The sequence below is a fragment of the Canis lupus genome, chromosome 4 (genome assembly GCF_003254725.2).
Source record: "Canis lupus dingo isolate Sandy chromosome 4, ASM325472v2, whole genome shotgun sequence".
NCBI classification, from domain to species: Eukaryota; Metazoa; Chordata; class Mammalia; order Carnivora; family Canidae; genus Canis; species Canis lupus.
The window spans coordinates 82,627,850-82,640,727 of NC_064246.1; the positions used below are offsets into that span (position 1 = coordinate 82,627,850).

The 12,878-nt window shown below is 36.7% G+C and overlaps 1 long non-coding RNA gene across 5 annotated transcripts in view; it reads right to left on the reverse strand.

Annotated features, from left to right (window-relative positions):
- LOC112652667 (uncharacterized) overlaps nt 1–12,878 on the reverse strand; it is an 88,337-nt gene that overhangs the window by 73,974 nt on the left and 1,485 nt on the right. For all 5 annotated transcript variants that reach the window (XR_007410432.1, XR_007410434.1, XR_004814855.2 and 2 more), the window contains exons 3-4: nt 11,181–11,335; nt 5,031–5,435 (exon numbers count right to left, since the gene is read on the reverse strand). This is a non-coding gene — a long non-coding RNA (uncharacterized LOC112652667). The remainder of the gene's footprint in view (nt 1–5,030; nt 5,436–11,180; nt 11,336–12,878) is intronic.

The following is a 12,878-nucleotide window of genomic DNA, read 5'->3' on the forward strand; positions in this document are numbered from 1 at the left end:
CAGTTGTAAAATTAGTATAATTGTCAAACATGATAGCTTTCATTTCTCCTTCCTTCTTCCTTTTTCCTTTCCTTTCCTTTCCTTTCCTTTCCTTTCCTTTCCTTTCCTTTCCTTTCCTTTCCTTCACTTTCTTTTCCTTCCTTCCTTCCTTCCTTCCTTCCTTCCTTCCTTCCTTCCTTCCTTCCTTCTTCTTCCTTCTTATTTTTTTCCTTTTTTATTTCTTGAATTTTATTCTCTGGTTTCACATAGCTTTATTTGGCTTCTTTACTGATCTAACCCTAACATTTGATTCCACATGTAAATTTTTTTAATAGTTTTATTTATTTGCGAGAGGGAGAGAGAGAGAGAGGGTGTGCAAGCAGGAGGAGGGGCAGAGGGAGAGGGAGAGGGAATCTCAAGCAGAATCCCTGCTGAGCACAGAACTACTCTGGGGGCTTTATCCCACAACCCTGAGATCATGACTTGAGATGAAATCAAGAGTTGGAAACAGCCTACTGAACCACTCAAGCGTCCCTCACATGTAATTTTTTTAAATTTACCTTCTGTTTAGAATACTAAGATTTCAGCCAGTGAAACTCAGTCTTTATTTCTCTCCTTAGCTGATTTTTATGTATAGCACTCAATTTATTCTCTGTACCAGTGAATGACTTATTCTGAACAAGTTCTTTACACCTGACATGGGTGCAAGCATGACTTTTCCCAAATCAGCATGTGCGAAATAAATCCTGTAACTATCTCCCACTGGGAACCATTAAGCTGCTGTAACGGTAGTTCAGAGTCAGCTTTCTCGCCTGTAATATTAAAGATCACCCTCCATTCCCTGAGGAATATCTTAAGTTGGGTACTATCTCTCACTTGGCAACATAAGTAGCAGCTCTTAGCAAAAATATTTTAAAAGGCACTCTCCAATATAGCCTGTCCTCCTATTACCACGTGCACTACAGCTCTTATCACAAACTGTGTCAACACATAATTAACCTACTGAATGGTAAATGCAGGGAAGGAAATATAGTGAAATACAGTATAAACTCTGACATTTTAATAAAAGTATACTGTAATTCTAAACATTGAAGTAGCAGAACAAAATAAAACAAAAAAAAAAAGTAAGAGAAATTTCAAACTAGATTATCCATCCAAAGGGACATTAAAAAGATCATGCCTTGGGGTGTCTGGGTAGCTCAGTCTGTAAAGTGTGTGACTATTGATCTCAGGGTCTCAAGCGCCATGTGCGGCACAGAGTTTATTAAGAAAAAAAAAGAAATCCCAGGTTCCTGTGCCATTAGAGGAACTGTGGATATGGGAGAAATAAAATTACTGATTCATTAATTTTCTTCATTTGATCCTAAAAGAGCTTATATTTATAGCAGAAAGTAATGCTAAGACATTTGTAGTGTGTAGAATTTGTCCTCTCTTACTTTAATTGATTTTCCACCAAGGTGCCAAGCCAATTCAATGAGAAATGGATAGCTTTTTCAACAAATGGTATTACACAGACTGGATATCCTCACGAGAAAAGATTAATTTAGCACTTACTTAATACGACAAATTTTTAAAACTCAGAATGGATCATACTCTAAAGTGTAATATCTAAAACAATAAAACTGGGGGATCCCTGGGTGGCTCAGTGGTTTAGCGCCTGCCTTGGCCCAGGGCCTGATCCTGGAGTCCTAGGATCAAGTCCCACGTCGGGCTCCCTGCATGGAACCTGCTTCTCCCTCTGCCTGTGTTTCTGCCTCTCTCTCTCTGTGTGTGTCTCTCATGAATAGATAGGTAAAATCTTTAAATAAATAAATAAATAAATAAATAAATAAATAAATAAAATGATTAGAGGAAAATCTAGGAAAAATCTTTGTTACCTCTATTTAGGTGAAAAGTTCTGAGATGGTAGTATCAATAGCACAATCATGTTAAAAAAATTAATTGGAATTCTTCAAAATTGAAAAGAAAAAAAAGTTCTACTTCGTAAGACACGGTTAAAAATTAAAATACTGAGATAAAATATTGGCAAATTACATTCCTCTTAATTTTCTGAATATGTAGAGAAAACTTACAATGATAAGAAGAAAAATTCCAAATAAAAATAATGCAAGGGATCCCTGGGTGGCTCAGCGGTCTGGCGCCTGCCTTTGGCCCAGGGCGCGATCCTGGAGTCCCAGGATCAAGTCCCACATCGGGCTCCCGGCATGGAACCTGTTTCTCCCTCTGCCTGTGTCTCTGCCTCTCTCTGTGTGTCTCTCATGAATAAATAAATAAATAAAATCTTTAAAAAAATAATGCAAAAATTGAAACACACGTTTCATACACACAGGCAAATATATACATATGTAACCATTTATATATATACTTATACATATATATTTACACACATATATACACAAATGGTTAGTAGTCACATGGAAAGATGCTCATGCTTAACATTATTAATCATTAGATAAATGTAAATTAAAACCACAAAAAGATACCACTTCTTCCCAGTAGAATAGTTGTAATAAAAATGACAGACAAGACAAACCGCTGACAAGTATGTATGGGAAACTGGAAACCTCTTACACTGCTGGTGTGAATGTAACTGATACAATCACTTTGAAAAACTGTATGGCAGTTTTTTTTAAAATAATAACTATAAGTGTAATATATGAAAAAAATGATTCCATTCCTAGAAATATTTTTAAGAGAATGAAAAAACATGTCCACATGAAGACTTGTACTTGACTCAGGAGCATTATTTATAATAGAAAGCAAAAAAAAAAATCTAAATGTTTATCAACTGGTGAATGGATACTCAGAATATGGTACATGGAACCAATAAAATACTATTTAGCAACATAAGTGGAATGAGTTACTGATGCTATAACAATTATGAAGCTCAAGTATATGCTAAATGCAAGAAACCAGATCAAAAGACCATATATTGTAGGAGTCCACTTCTACTAAATCTACAGAAAAGGCAAATCTATGTAGAGATAGATAAGTGATTGCTTGGGATTAGGTTGAAATTAAAAATTGGTGCCAGGGAATGCAAACTGGTGCCAGGGATCACATCAGGTGATTTGAATATTTTATTAAAAATTTTATTTATAAGTCATCTCTACACCCAATATAGGCTTGAACTTACAACCCCAGGATCGAGAGTCACCTGTTCCACCCACAGAGCCAGCCAGGAGCCCCTGATTTGGATATTTTAAATTTAGCTTGTGGTAATGGCTCCATGACTGTACAAATGTACCTCAGTTCATTGAATTGTACATTTCAAGTGAGTGGACTTTATGGTTTGTAAACTGTAATTAATAAAGGTACTAAAAAGAAAGGATATTGGGAATTGTGAGGGTTTCTTCAAAATGGAACTGTCAAGGAAATGAGAACTGGCATCAACGTATATGTGATTAATCTGATATTAGAGGAAAGACCAATCTTTTCTCCTCTAAAACCAACCATAGTTCCCACCATGTATAATAGCAACAAGAGAGAATAACACTTTTTCCTTCAGTCATGTCAATTTGGCACGAGTATGTTAACTTTTCCCTATCATTCTACCGTTTTGTAAGCATAACGATGTTCAGTTTCATATCTACGGATTAGGTACTTCTAGTGTCAGGGAACTTTTGTATTTTCATGCAGATGACTATATAATACCCGCTATTAAAAAGTTGACTTCTAAAAAATATATTTATTTATTTATTTATTTATTTATTTATTTATTTATTTGAGAGAGAGAGAGATGGAGAGGGAGGATGAGGTGGGAGAGGGAGAAGGGGGAGGGTGCAGGGGGAGGAGCCGACTCTCTGCTGAGCAGGGAACCCTTTATGGGAGCATCCCAGGTGCCTGAGCTGAAGGCAGATGCTTTACCCACTGAGCCCCGGGTGCCCCTAGAGGGTTGACTTTACACTCCAACGTCTGCCACTTTGCCCTTGAAACCGAGCAGAATTAGTTGGGTGCTTATTCAACTTAAAGACCCATAAATTAAAAGCGCTTATTGTCTCAAGCTTTCCCCATGTTCTCCATCACAGTCTTGAAACTCTCTAAACATGCAGGATTTCTTTTTATCTTTTGGAATATTTTAAATATTTAACATTTCAAATATTTTTGAATATTTTGTCCTTTTGAATCTTTCTGTCCATTATACTCTAGGTTGTTTTCATTTTCTTTGGGCAGTCATATCTTACTTGCATCATTTAGAGCTTAGAGTGCAAGAAAATGCTTGTTTCTATTCAGACATGAAGCTGTGTAGACAGGTTTTCATCACCCAGGACTTGGAGATCTTACTTAAGCAAAATAAAGAAATCTGGTATCCTAAAATTTGTCATTTTGTATCATAATGATATTCCGTATCCCTCAGAACTTTGCTCTAATCATCATCTTATTGCAAATGGAATGAAATTTGCTTGGCCATTTATCAGAAATTGTGCTTATCTTTGGGTTCCCTTGAAAATTATGCTAACTTTAAAAATAATTTTTTATCATGTGGAGCCCCCAGACATCTCAAAGGAAAGTAGGTTTGGGTATTGTCTTATTCGACTAAAAATCCAGTATGTCCATTCTAGCACTGAGTAGAATGATGCTCTATCTTTGTATTGTGCTGGTTTACTTTTATGTCTTTGTTTTGTTGTTGTTTTATGGTGAGGTACAATTATCCATCTCTCCCTCCTTCAAGAATTTATTGTTTTTGAAAGGAGTCTTGGGATGGTGGCTTAGCCCTCCTAACACAAGGCCGAGGGGATAATATTACTAAATAAAAAAAAATGACCTTTACTTGCCCAATGCCTTCATATTCTTTTTATTTATAAATGTAGCTTTATCCAAGATTCGTTGTTATGGAGTCACAACCTCAGGAGTTTCCTCAGTAAAATTTGAAACTGACCCCATACACAGAGAGCAAGGAGAGACCTAGGAAAGAGGCCACTCCAGATTGCTAGCTGGCAGGTTTAAAAAGCAAAGGAACTTACAGAAGAGGCTCATTTCCCTCGACTAAAGAGTGGATCTTGGCACCTGCTGGCTCACCAGAATCTTAGCAGTTTATAAAGAGGCCTTACCTGGATTTAGCCACATACATCCTCTGATGGTCTCAATAACACACTCTCTTGAGGTCGTGCTTGCTCTCCGAAGGTCATGTTCTTGAAAACTGATGAACTGCATTCTTAAAAAATTGTGGGAACTGTGGGCAGAGCACCCATTCCAAGCACACAGAGGAGGTGAGGAACTGTTGATTGCCGGAGTCTAGCTCCCAACAGACCCAGAAGTCACCTTCCCTCTGACCTTCTCCAGCAACTATTTGTAGGTTTCTGTAGACTGGAGTCCTGCAATTGTTTAGTTGTTATCATTCAGAGTCAGCCTGAGTTGCAGGACCAAATAAGTAATATACATAGGCTGATGACCAAATTGATGTAGGTTTCGTGGTATGTATGTTTGACCTCAAACACCATTGCTCAGAAAGAAATCTGGAAATAACAGAGGGTTTTAGAAATGTCACAATCTCTTTTCATTTCTTTTTGCCTGTTTTTCCCCCCTCTCTACTTGCGTGTGGTTTTGAAAGGTATGATTTCTCCCTTTCTGATTGTTCCATTTCAATGGCAGACACTGACCAAAAACCCAATGTCACAACAAACAATAAAATATGTTTTTACTTAGGTATTTTTTATATATTTTTTAAATTATTTTATTTTTTTAACTTTTTAAAAAGATTTTTAATTATTTGTTCATGAGAGACACAGAGAGAGATAGAGAGAAAGAGAGAGGCAGAGACACAGGCAGAGGGATAAGCAGCTCCACGCAGGGAGCCTGTCGTGGGACTAGATCCTGGGTCCCCAGGACCATACCCTGGGCTGGTGGTGGTGCTAAACCACTGAGCCACCCAGGCTGCCCTAAGTATTTTTTTTAAAGAGGAAAATGGTAAAGACAAATAAATATAATGTCTCCAACCCAATTAAAAAAATAAAGGGACTAAAAAAATACATATAGAAAAGATTAAAGAGCTGAGATGTTTACTGATAGATGAATGGATAAAGAAGATGTGGTAAATATATATATATATTTCATAAATATAGATATCTATATATATAATGGAATATTATTCAGCCATTAGAAAAGATGAATACTTATTATTTACTGATTGAATTTAAATTTTAAAAAAGAGAAAATATTAAAAATGGAAAACAGGATATTGATACAAAATACATTTTAGAATTATACATTAAATATGATTATATTAGTATATTCAATTTTGTGTATTTATATTCTTAGAGCATCCATTACCAGAGATTTATTGTAAAACCTACTAACTGAAAAATAGATTTTGTTTTGAAATAAGTAGATTTTGGGGATCCCTGGGTGGCGCAGCGGTTTGGCGCCTGCCTTTGGCCCAGGGCGTGATCCTGGAGACCCGGGATCGAATCCCACGTCGGGCTCCCGGTGCATGGAGCCTGCTTCTCCCTCTGCCTGTGTCTCTGCCTCTCTCTCTTTCTCTCTGTGTGACTATCATAAATAAAAATTAAAATTAAAAAAAAAATTAAAAAAAAATGAAATAAGTAGATTTTGTTTTAAAATCAATGTAATATCTATAAGGGAGCAATACTTGTTAAACTAAGCAATTTTTCAAAACCAAAGGTGTATTTATTCAATAAAAATAAGTTCTATAGATTTTATAGAAAAAACATAAAATATGTTTTAATTTCATTTAATTTAAAAAATCTCAAATGTTTATCAGCTTACAAAATTTGAATCTTTCAAATTTATTATAGATGTAACTTGTATGCAACCAGAACATAAAGGTGTCAAATACAGATAATACTCAAATTTGGCGATTTATGATGTACTCCTAAGCTATTAACGTGTGCTTGAATTTCTAGAGTGCATATTCTCTGATAACTGTGAAATTTAATGTATTTATATGCTTATCTTATAATTTGTTTACAGTTAATTTGTGTTAATGTTACTATTTTTACCATGAAGTTGATACCCAGATATATTATTATATCATGGAGTGCCACAATGTTTTTCTCACTTAAATTTCCTTTGTAAAAGTGAATATTAAATTGGACTCTTCTTCCAAGTAGATAAAAAAAATCAACTTTTGTTTTAAAGATTATAGTTTTAAGTAATTTCTCCACCCAACATGGGGCTAGAACTCATAACCCCAGACCAAGAGTCACATATCTACTGAGTCAGCCAAGTGCCCCCAAAATAAACAACTCCTAATTTTATATTCTATCTAACGTATATTGATTTAATATATATTTTTTAAAATTTTTTACTTATTTATGATAGTCACAGAGAGAGAGAGAGGGAGGCAGAGACACAGGCAGAGGGAGAAGCAGGCTCCATGCACCGGGAGCCCGATGTGGTATTCGATTCCGGGTCTCCAGGATCGTGTCCTGGGCCAAAGGCAGGCGCCAAACCGCTGCGCCACCCAGGGATCCCTGATTTAATATATTTATAAATTTTCCATAACACAAGTCCTATACTCTGACTAGGCTGGGTTTACAGAAGCTTCAAGCCTGAATATGTCAATCTTTCTTCCTAGCCCAGTCATACTCATCTTTTAGCACCTAGTTTAAAACAAGCTATATTTTGTGGTTTTTCCAAGTAACTCCTGGACATATGACTATTATTCACATTTCTTGTGTTTCCCACTTTCACATATTCAATAATACCCATGGCTGTTTCTAAAATATACCTAACTAGAGTTTTCCCATTATGGGAAGTAGAAATTTGTAGGAAGGTGAGAGTCGGGATTCTACTGACTGATGGTAGCCCACAGGCTAAGGAGACGTTATTGAAAGTAAATAGATAATTCAATTTGAGTAGGTGTCATTTTGAGAGAAAAAGAAAGAACGACTTTAGAGTGAGATCCACCAAGTATGAATCATGGTCCTGAATCCTGATACTGATCGTCAGTGTGACCCCGAGAGAAGGAAATTTCTTCTCTGAGCCTCAGTCATATCATCCATAAAATGGCAAAAAAAATATCTTCTTACATTATTACTGTGACACTTTAATAATATTCAATGCCAAACATACACAGGGTTTTAAAAATTAGTTCCTTCCATATAAGGTTAAGCCCCATGTGTGTTTCTAATCAAGACAGTGAGAAAATTATTGAAGCGGGTATGATCTCTGTTTGCAACTCGGCTGAATCTGAAGTTCGTTGTTTTGTGACAAAGCTTTCTGTATTTTTCCTTTTCAAATGTAACATTTATGTCTGTTCCTAATGGGGATGTATTTATAATCTTGAGACAAAACACTATTTCACTGTAAGAATACTCAGTTAATATACAGATGATAAAATATGTAGTTGCTGTAGATTCCTGAGGGCTGGAGCCTTTTTCTTTTGTCTCCAGAGATTATAGTGTTTATTATTTTGCCTTCACCATTCACCTCAACACAAAATAATGCACACTGTAGGATTCAACAACTGTTTGTTCATGGATTATTAAAATATCAGTTCATGAAGTAAAAAACATTATTTCTTAATAATCGAGATTTTTTTCCCACCATTGATATCAAGAACTACAGAACTGCTATATTCAGATTTTGTATTCATATGGCAGTAAAGAAATATTAAAGGCAAGCATTAGAGTTTAGTGATTATTAAAGTGATCTCTGGAGTTCAGCCACCATGACTCAAATCCTGACTCCACTGATTACCATCTTTACGATAAATACATGATACTTAACTTTTCCGTGACTGTCTTCTCATTTCTAAACTGAGGAAAATAGTATTATCACCTTCACACTATGAAAATATAAGTGAAGTATGCAGCCCTAATTCTGGCATCTAGTAAGTGCTCAGTAAATATTAATCCATTTATTAGTACTAACAGTTGTCGTAGCGATGACTTGCTATTGGATGAGTAGCTGAGTCTCTTATTTCAAACTCTGTGGCTGTAGTTTCCCTCCAGTTGTTTCAAATCATCAGCTTACCCTAGATGATCTGGGTACTCTGCCTTAATCTGAATCCTGAAATATTTGGCATCCATAGATTAGTAAATTTGCCTTCTTCTTCTACCCTTGGTTATTGACATAACTGGTATCCCAGGATATCAGACGACAAGCTTACATTTCCTTAGGCCCTCTGATTTCAATTGCCGCTGAGGACAATCCATGTGGATGTGATCTACTTTCATGTACACGGTGAATCCCCCAAGTGACCGTAGCTTATCTTCATTTATAGCTCTCAGTCTCCTTTTACATTGAAAAGAATGGTGGGAGTGCCTCCCCTGTGTATATATCTCAAAAGAGGGGTAGGCTAGAGGGATAAGAGAAAGGAGCTTCTGGCCTTTGGATTGGAAAATTCTTGGAGGTATTCTGTATACGTTTCTAGAAATCCCAGTGGAATCAAGCCATGCTACTCACAGTGGCCACTTTGATCAGGCCCATTGACCCTGGTTCTGGTGATCAACTGGTACACAAACCATGTACAAACTGAAACTTTGATTCATCCTCTGCTTTAAAGAAAAAGCAAGGAAAGATGAATAATCTCCAAGATTTAAAATACTAAACGCTGATGTTTTTCTTCTTTCTGCTTGTCTACATCTATAGCCTCACTCAATAGCCTAATAAAGTCCTCTAAGTTTTTCCCATGTGATTTTTTTTTAGATTATTTTTGTCTGTTTGAAACCATTTCAATTTAACAGTAAGTACTACATGTGAAATGGCAAAAGAAAGATGAAAGAAATACGATCTTTACCCTAGACATGCAAACTACCTGGTAGGCAACCTCATCTTTTTGTTGGTTTAAGGTCAGAGAAGTATGAGGTAGATTATAGGTTATATTTTTCCTCAAGATAATCATTGGCCCTTTCGGTTCTTTTCCTCTAGGAAGATTATACATCTTTGTTGTACTGACATCATACTTAGTAAGGTGTCTGTGACATTCTTTGGCCGAAGAAATATAAACAGAAATGATTTTCATCACTTCTGAGCAACAGTTATTGTTGTTTGAATGAGAATCTCCTGGTATCTCTGTTCTTTCCCTCTTCTATGAGTTTGGGGATGTCTCATTGGTCTGGTTGGGTCCTGGATTAAGGAAGCTGTGAGGCAAAGCTGATCAATCATTGTTGACCAACAACAGATGTATCGAAGAGATACAGATACGCGTTAAGAAATGGATACAAGGGATCCCTGGGTGGCTCAGTGGTTTAGTGTGCCTGCCTTTGGCCCAGGGCACGATCTTGGAAGTCCTGGGATCAACTCCCACATCAGGCTCCCTGCATGAGGCCTGCTTCTCCCTCTGCCTGTGTCTCTGCCTCTCTCTCTGTGTCTTTCATGAATAAATAAATAAATAAATAAAATCTTAAAAAAAAAAAAAAAAGAAATGGATACAAATGTCTAGGGAGGAAGGATAAAAGCCTGAACCAAAGCAATGACAGTTGTGGATAAGATAAATGATAAAATGATGACTTTAGGAAGTCGAGTTGACGGAACTTGTTAACTCATTAAATATTGGTGTAAGTATGGCAATGCTTGAGTCCCTGGCCCATATTACATCGTATTTTAATTTTTCACATCCTTGTGATGAATTTTCCTTTCTCTTTATTTCTTGCCAACAGAGTAATCTTCCTACTGTATAATTTTGATGATGTCATTCCTTCTCGAAACAGTCTCCATGGCTCCCCATTGCTAAAGAATTAAGTTCTATCTCCTTAACCTTAATTGTCTGTCATAATTCTTTTAAATATTTATTTCCTACTTTTCAGGCCATTCTTTCCTTAAAGAAACTCTACTAGTGTTATTGTTCTTTCCTCAAAAATGATGTTTGGGTTTCCAGTTAAATGCCTTGTTCTAGTCACTGCTTTTGCTTTGGCACAGTTTATCTCTAGTTACTTTAAATTTTACCTACTTATTCGAGTCAAGATAGACTGGGTTCCTATATGGTAACGCATGACCCTAAAATCTCAGTGGCTTACAAATCAAAGCCTTATTTACCTCTCAAACTACATGTTCATCCTAGGATAGCTAGGACTCCAATGTTCTCTTCATTCAACAGCCCAGAGTGATGGAAAAGTTTGTGTATGAAATGGGTATAAACTTATATTTATTCTTCAGTATTCGGCTTGAACATGATAATGTCCTCTCTATCTATATTTTGAAGCAAGACATATAACCAAGATTAGAAAGGAGAGGTGTATCCCCGCTCCAAGGTGAAGTAGCATTCAATTAAAAAAACATATAACAATATAAGTTACCTCATAATTTGCAATCGATTCCAAATCCCATTGATTCCATTAATCTCATCCTGTCCATCCCATCTTCAATTGTTATTTCTTTCTCAATTCTTGCCAACAATACTAATTATATAGCTCGTCTTATAATGTGTTTGATAGGGGTCAACAGAGTTTTCCTAATGGGGGAGAGTAAACATTTTCAGCCTCAAGTCATAGGTCTCTGTGGCAAGTACTCAGCTCTGCCATTGTGGTGCAAAAGTAGTCATAGAAAATATGGACAAAATGGGTGAAACTGTGCTCCAGTAACAGTCTATGTACAAAAGCAGGTGCTGGTCAGCTGCAGTAATTTGCAGACACCTTCCTTAGAGCAATGACTCCCAAACTTGAGTGTGCGTTGGAATCACCTGAAGGGATGTTAAAACATAGATGTTTGGATACCACTTTTGGAGTTTCCAATTCAGTAGGAATTAGAGAAGGGCTTGAGAATTTACCTTTTCAGTAAGTTCCCAGGCGAAGCCTTAGCTAGTGGTCTGGAACTCACACACGGAAAACCATTGACCAATAGAACAAAGAATGTTCTATATTTCAGTGACGTGTTCTTTGTGATCCACAAATGAATTCCAATAAAGGAATGCATGTTATTATAAAACTAAGCAGTAAAAAAAAAAAATGTTGATAATGATCATTTAGTTAGCGTATTCTTTCTTCACAAAAGCCAGGTGACTAGTTAACCAGAGAATGGTTCTGAATAAAATTTTACTGGCTACACGAGTGAATTAAGATAAAGTTAGCTTTCACCTTTTTTTATAGCAACACAGCCATACAGTGCTGTAAATATTACACTTTTCCATGGCTCCTTCACATGATGGACAGGTAACAAAATTGTTTTGTTTGTAAAGTCTCCCCGAGCTATTTCAACTTGTCACGACACACAAAGCTTGGCTACACCGAATGCATCAACCCATTTGAATTACTTCAGTGAAATAAAAAGATTTCAGAAAGACGCATTAATTTTATTCCTATTCAACAGTGACATTGAAAAGACATTCTTATTTGTGCAGTTGTTTGAGCTACCAAGCCTGCTCGTACTCACACAGATTTCTAAAACTGTGGAGATTTCTGTGCTCTTGAGAGTTTTGACATACTTAAGATTAAATGATTATCCCAGATTTTGCTGCATCCTTGACATATAAATGATAGTGACTTGGATTCTTGGAGAGAAAACAAGTGACTCCCAGGAACTTGTTTAAGCAAATTTCAGTACTTAGTAGCTCAGAAGTGAAACTGTTGGAGGAGGTCGATAAGAGGACGTGACCTCCAGTTGACCCGCCTGTCAGACCCAGGTCATCAGAGGCTCCTTACCCTGTTCTTGGGATGTCTTCAGGGGGCACTGTTCCCATATTAGGAGCCACTTCAAGACTTGAGAGGGTAATGTGTTCTTGAGAGCATCTGGACTACATACATGACTGACCCCATTAAGAAATCCATATAAGCTTTTAAAAGTCTAGGGGGCAAGTGTCTAGATTTCCAAGTCTTGGGGCCACCAAACGCAATCCTCATCTGTAAGTTCCCTTGCTTATTAAACCTACCTCTGACCCACCTGGAGCAGCCTGGCTCTTTCTTTGGTCTCCCCAATCCCTCACTCAGCATACAGGGCCAATCTTCGAATTTCACCCACATCACGAATCAACAGAAATTTTGAAGGAAGATCATCACAGA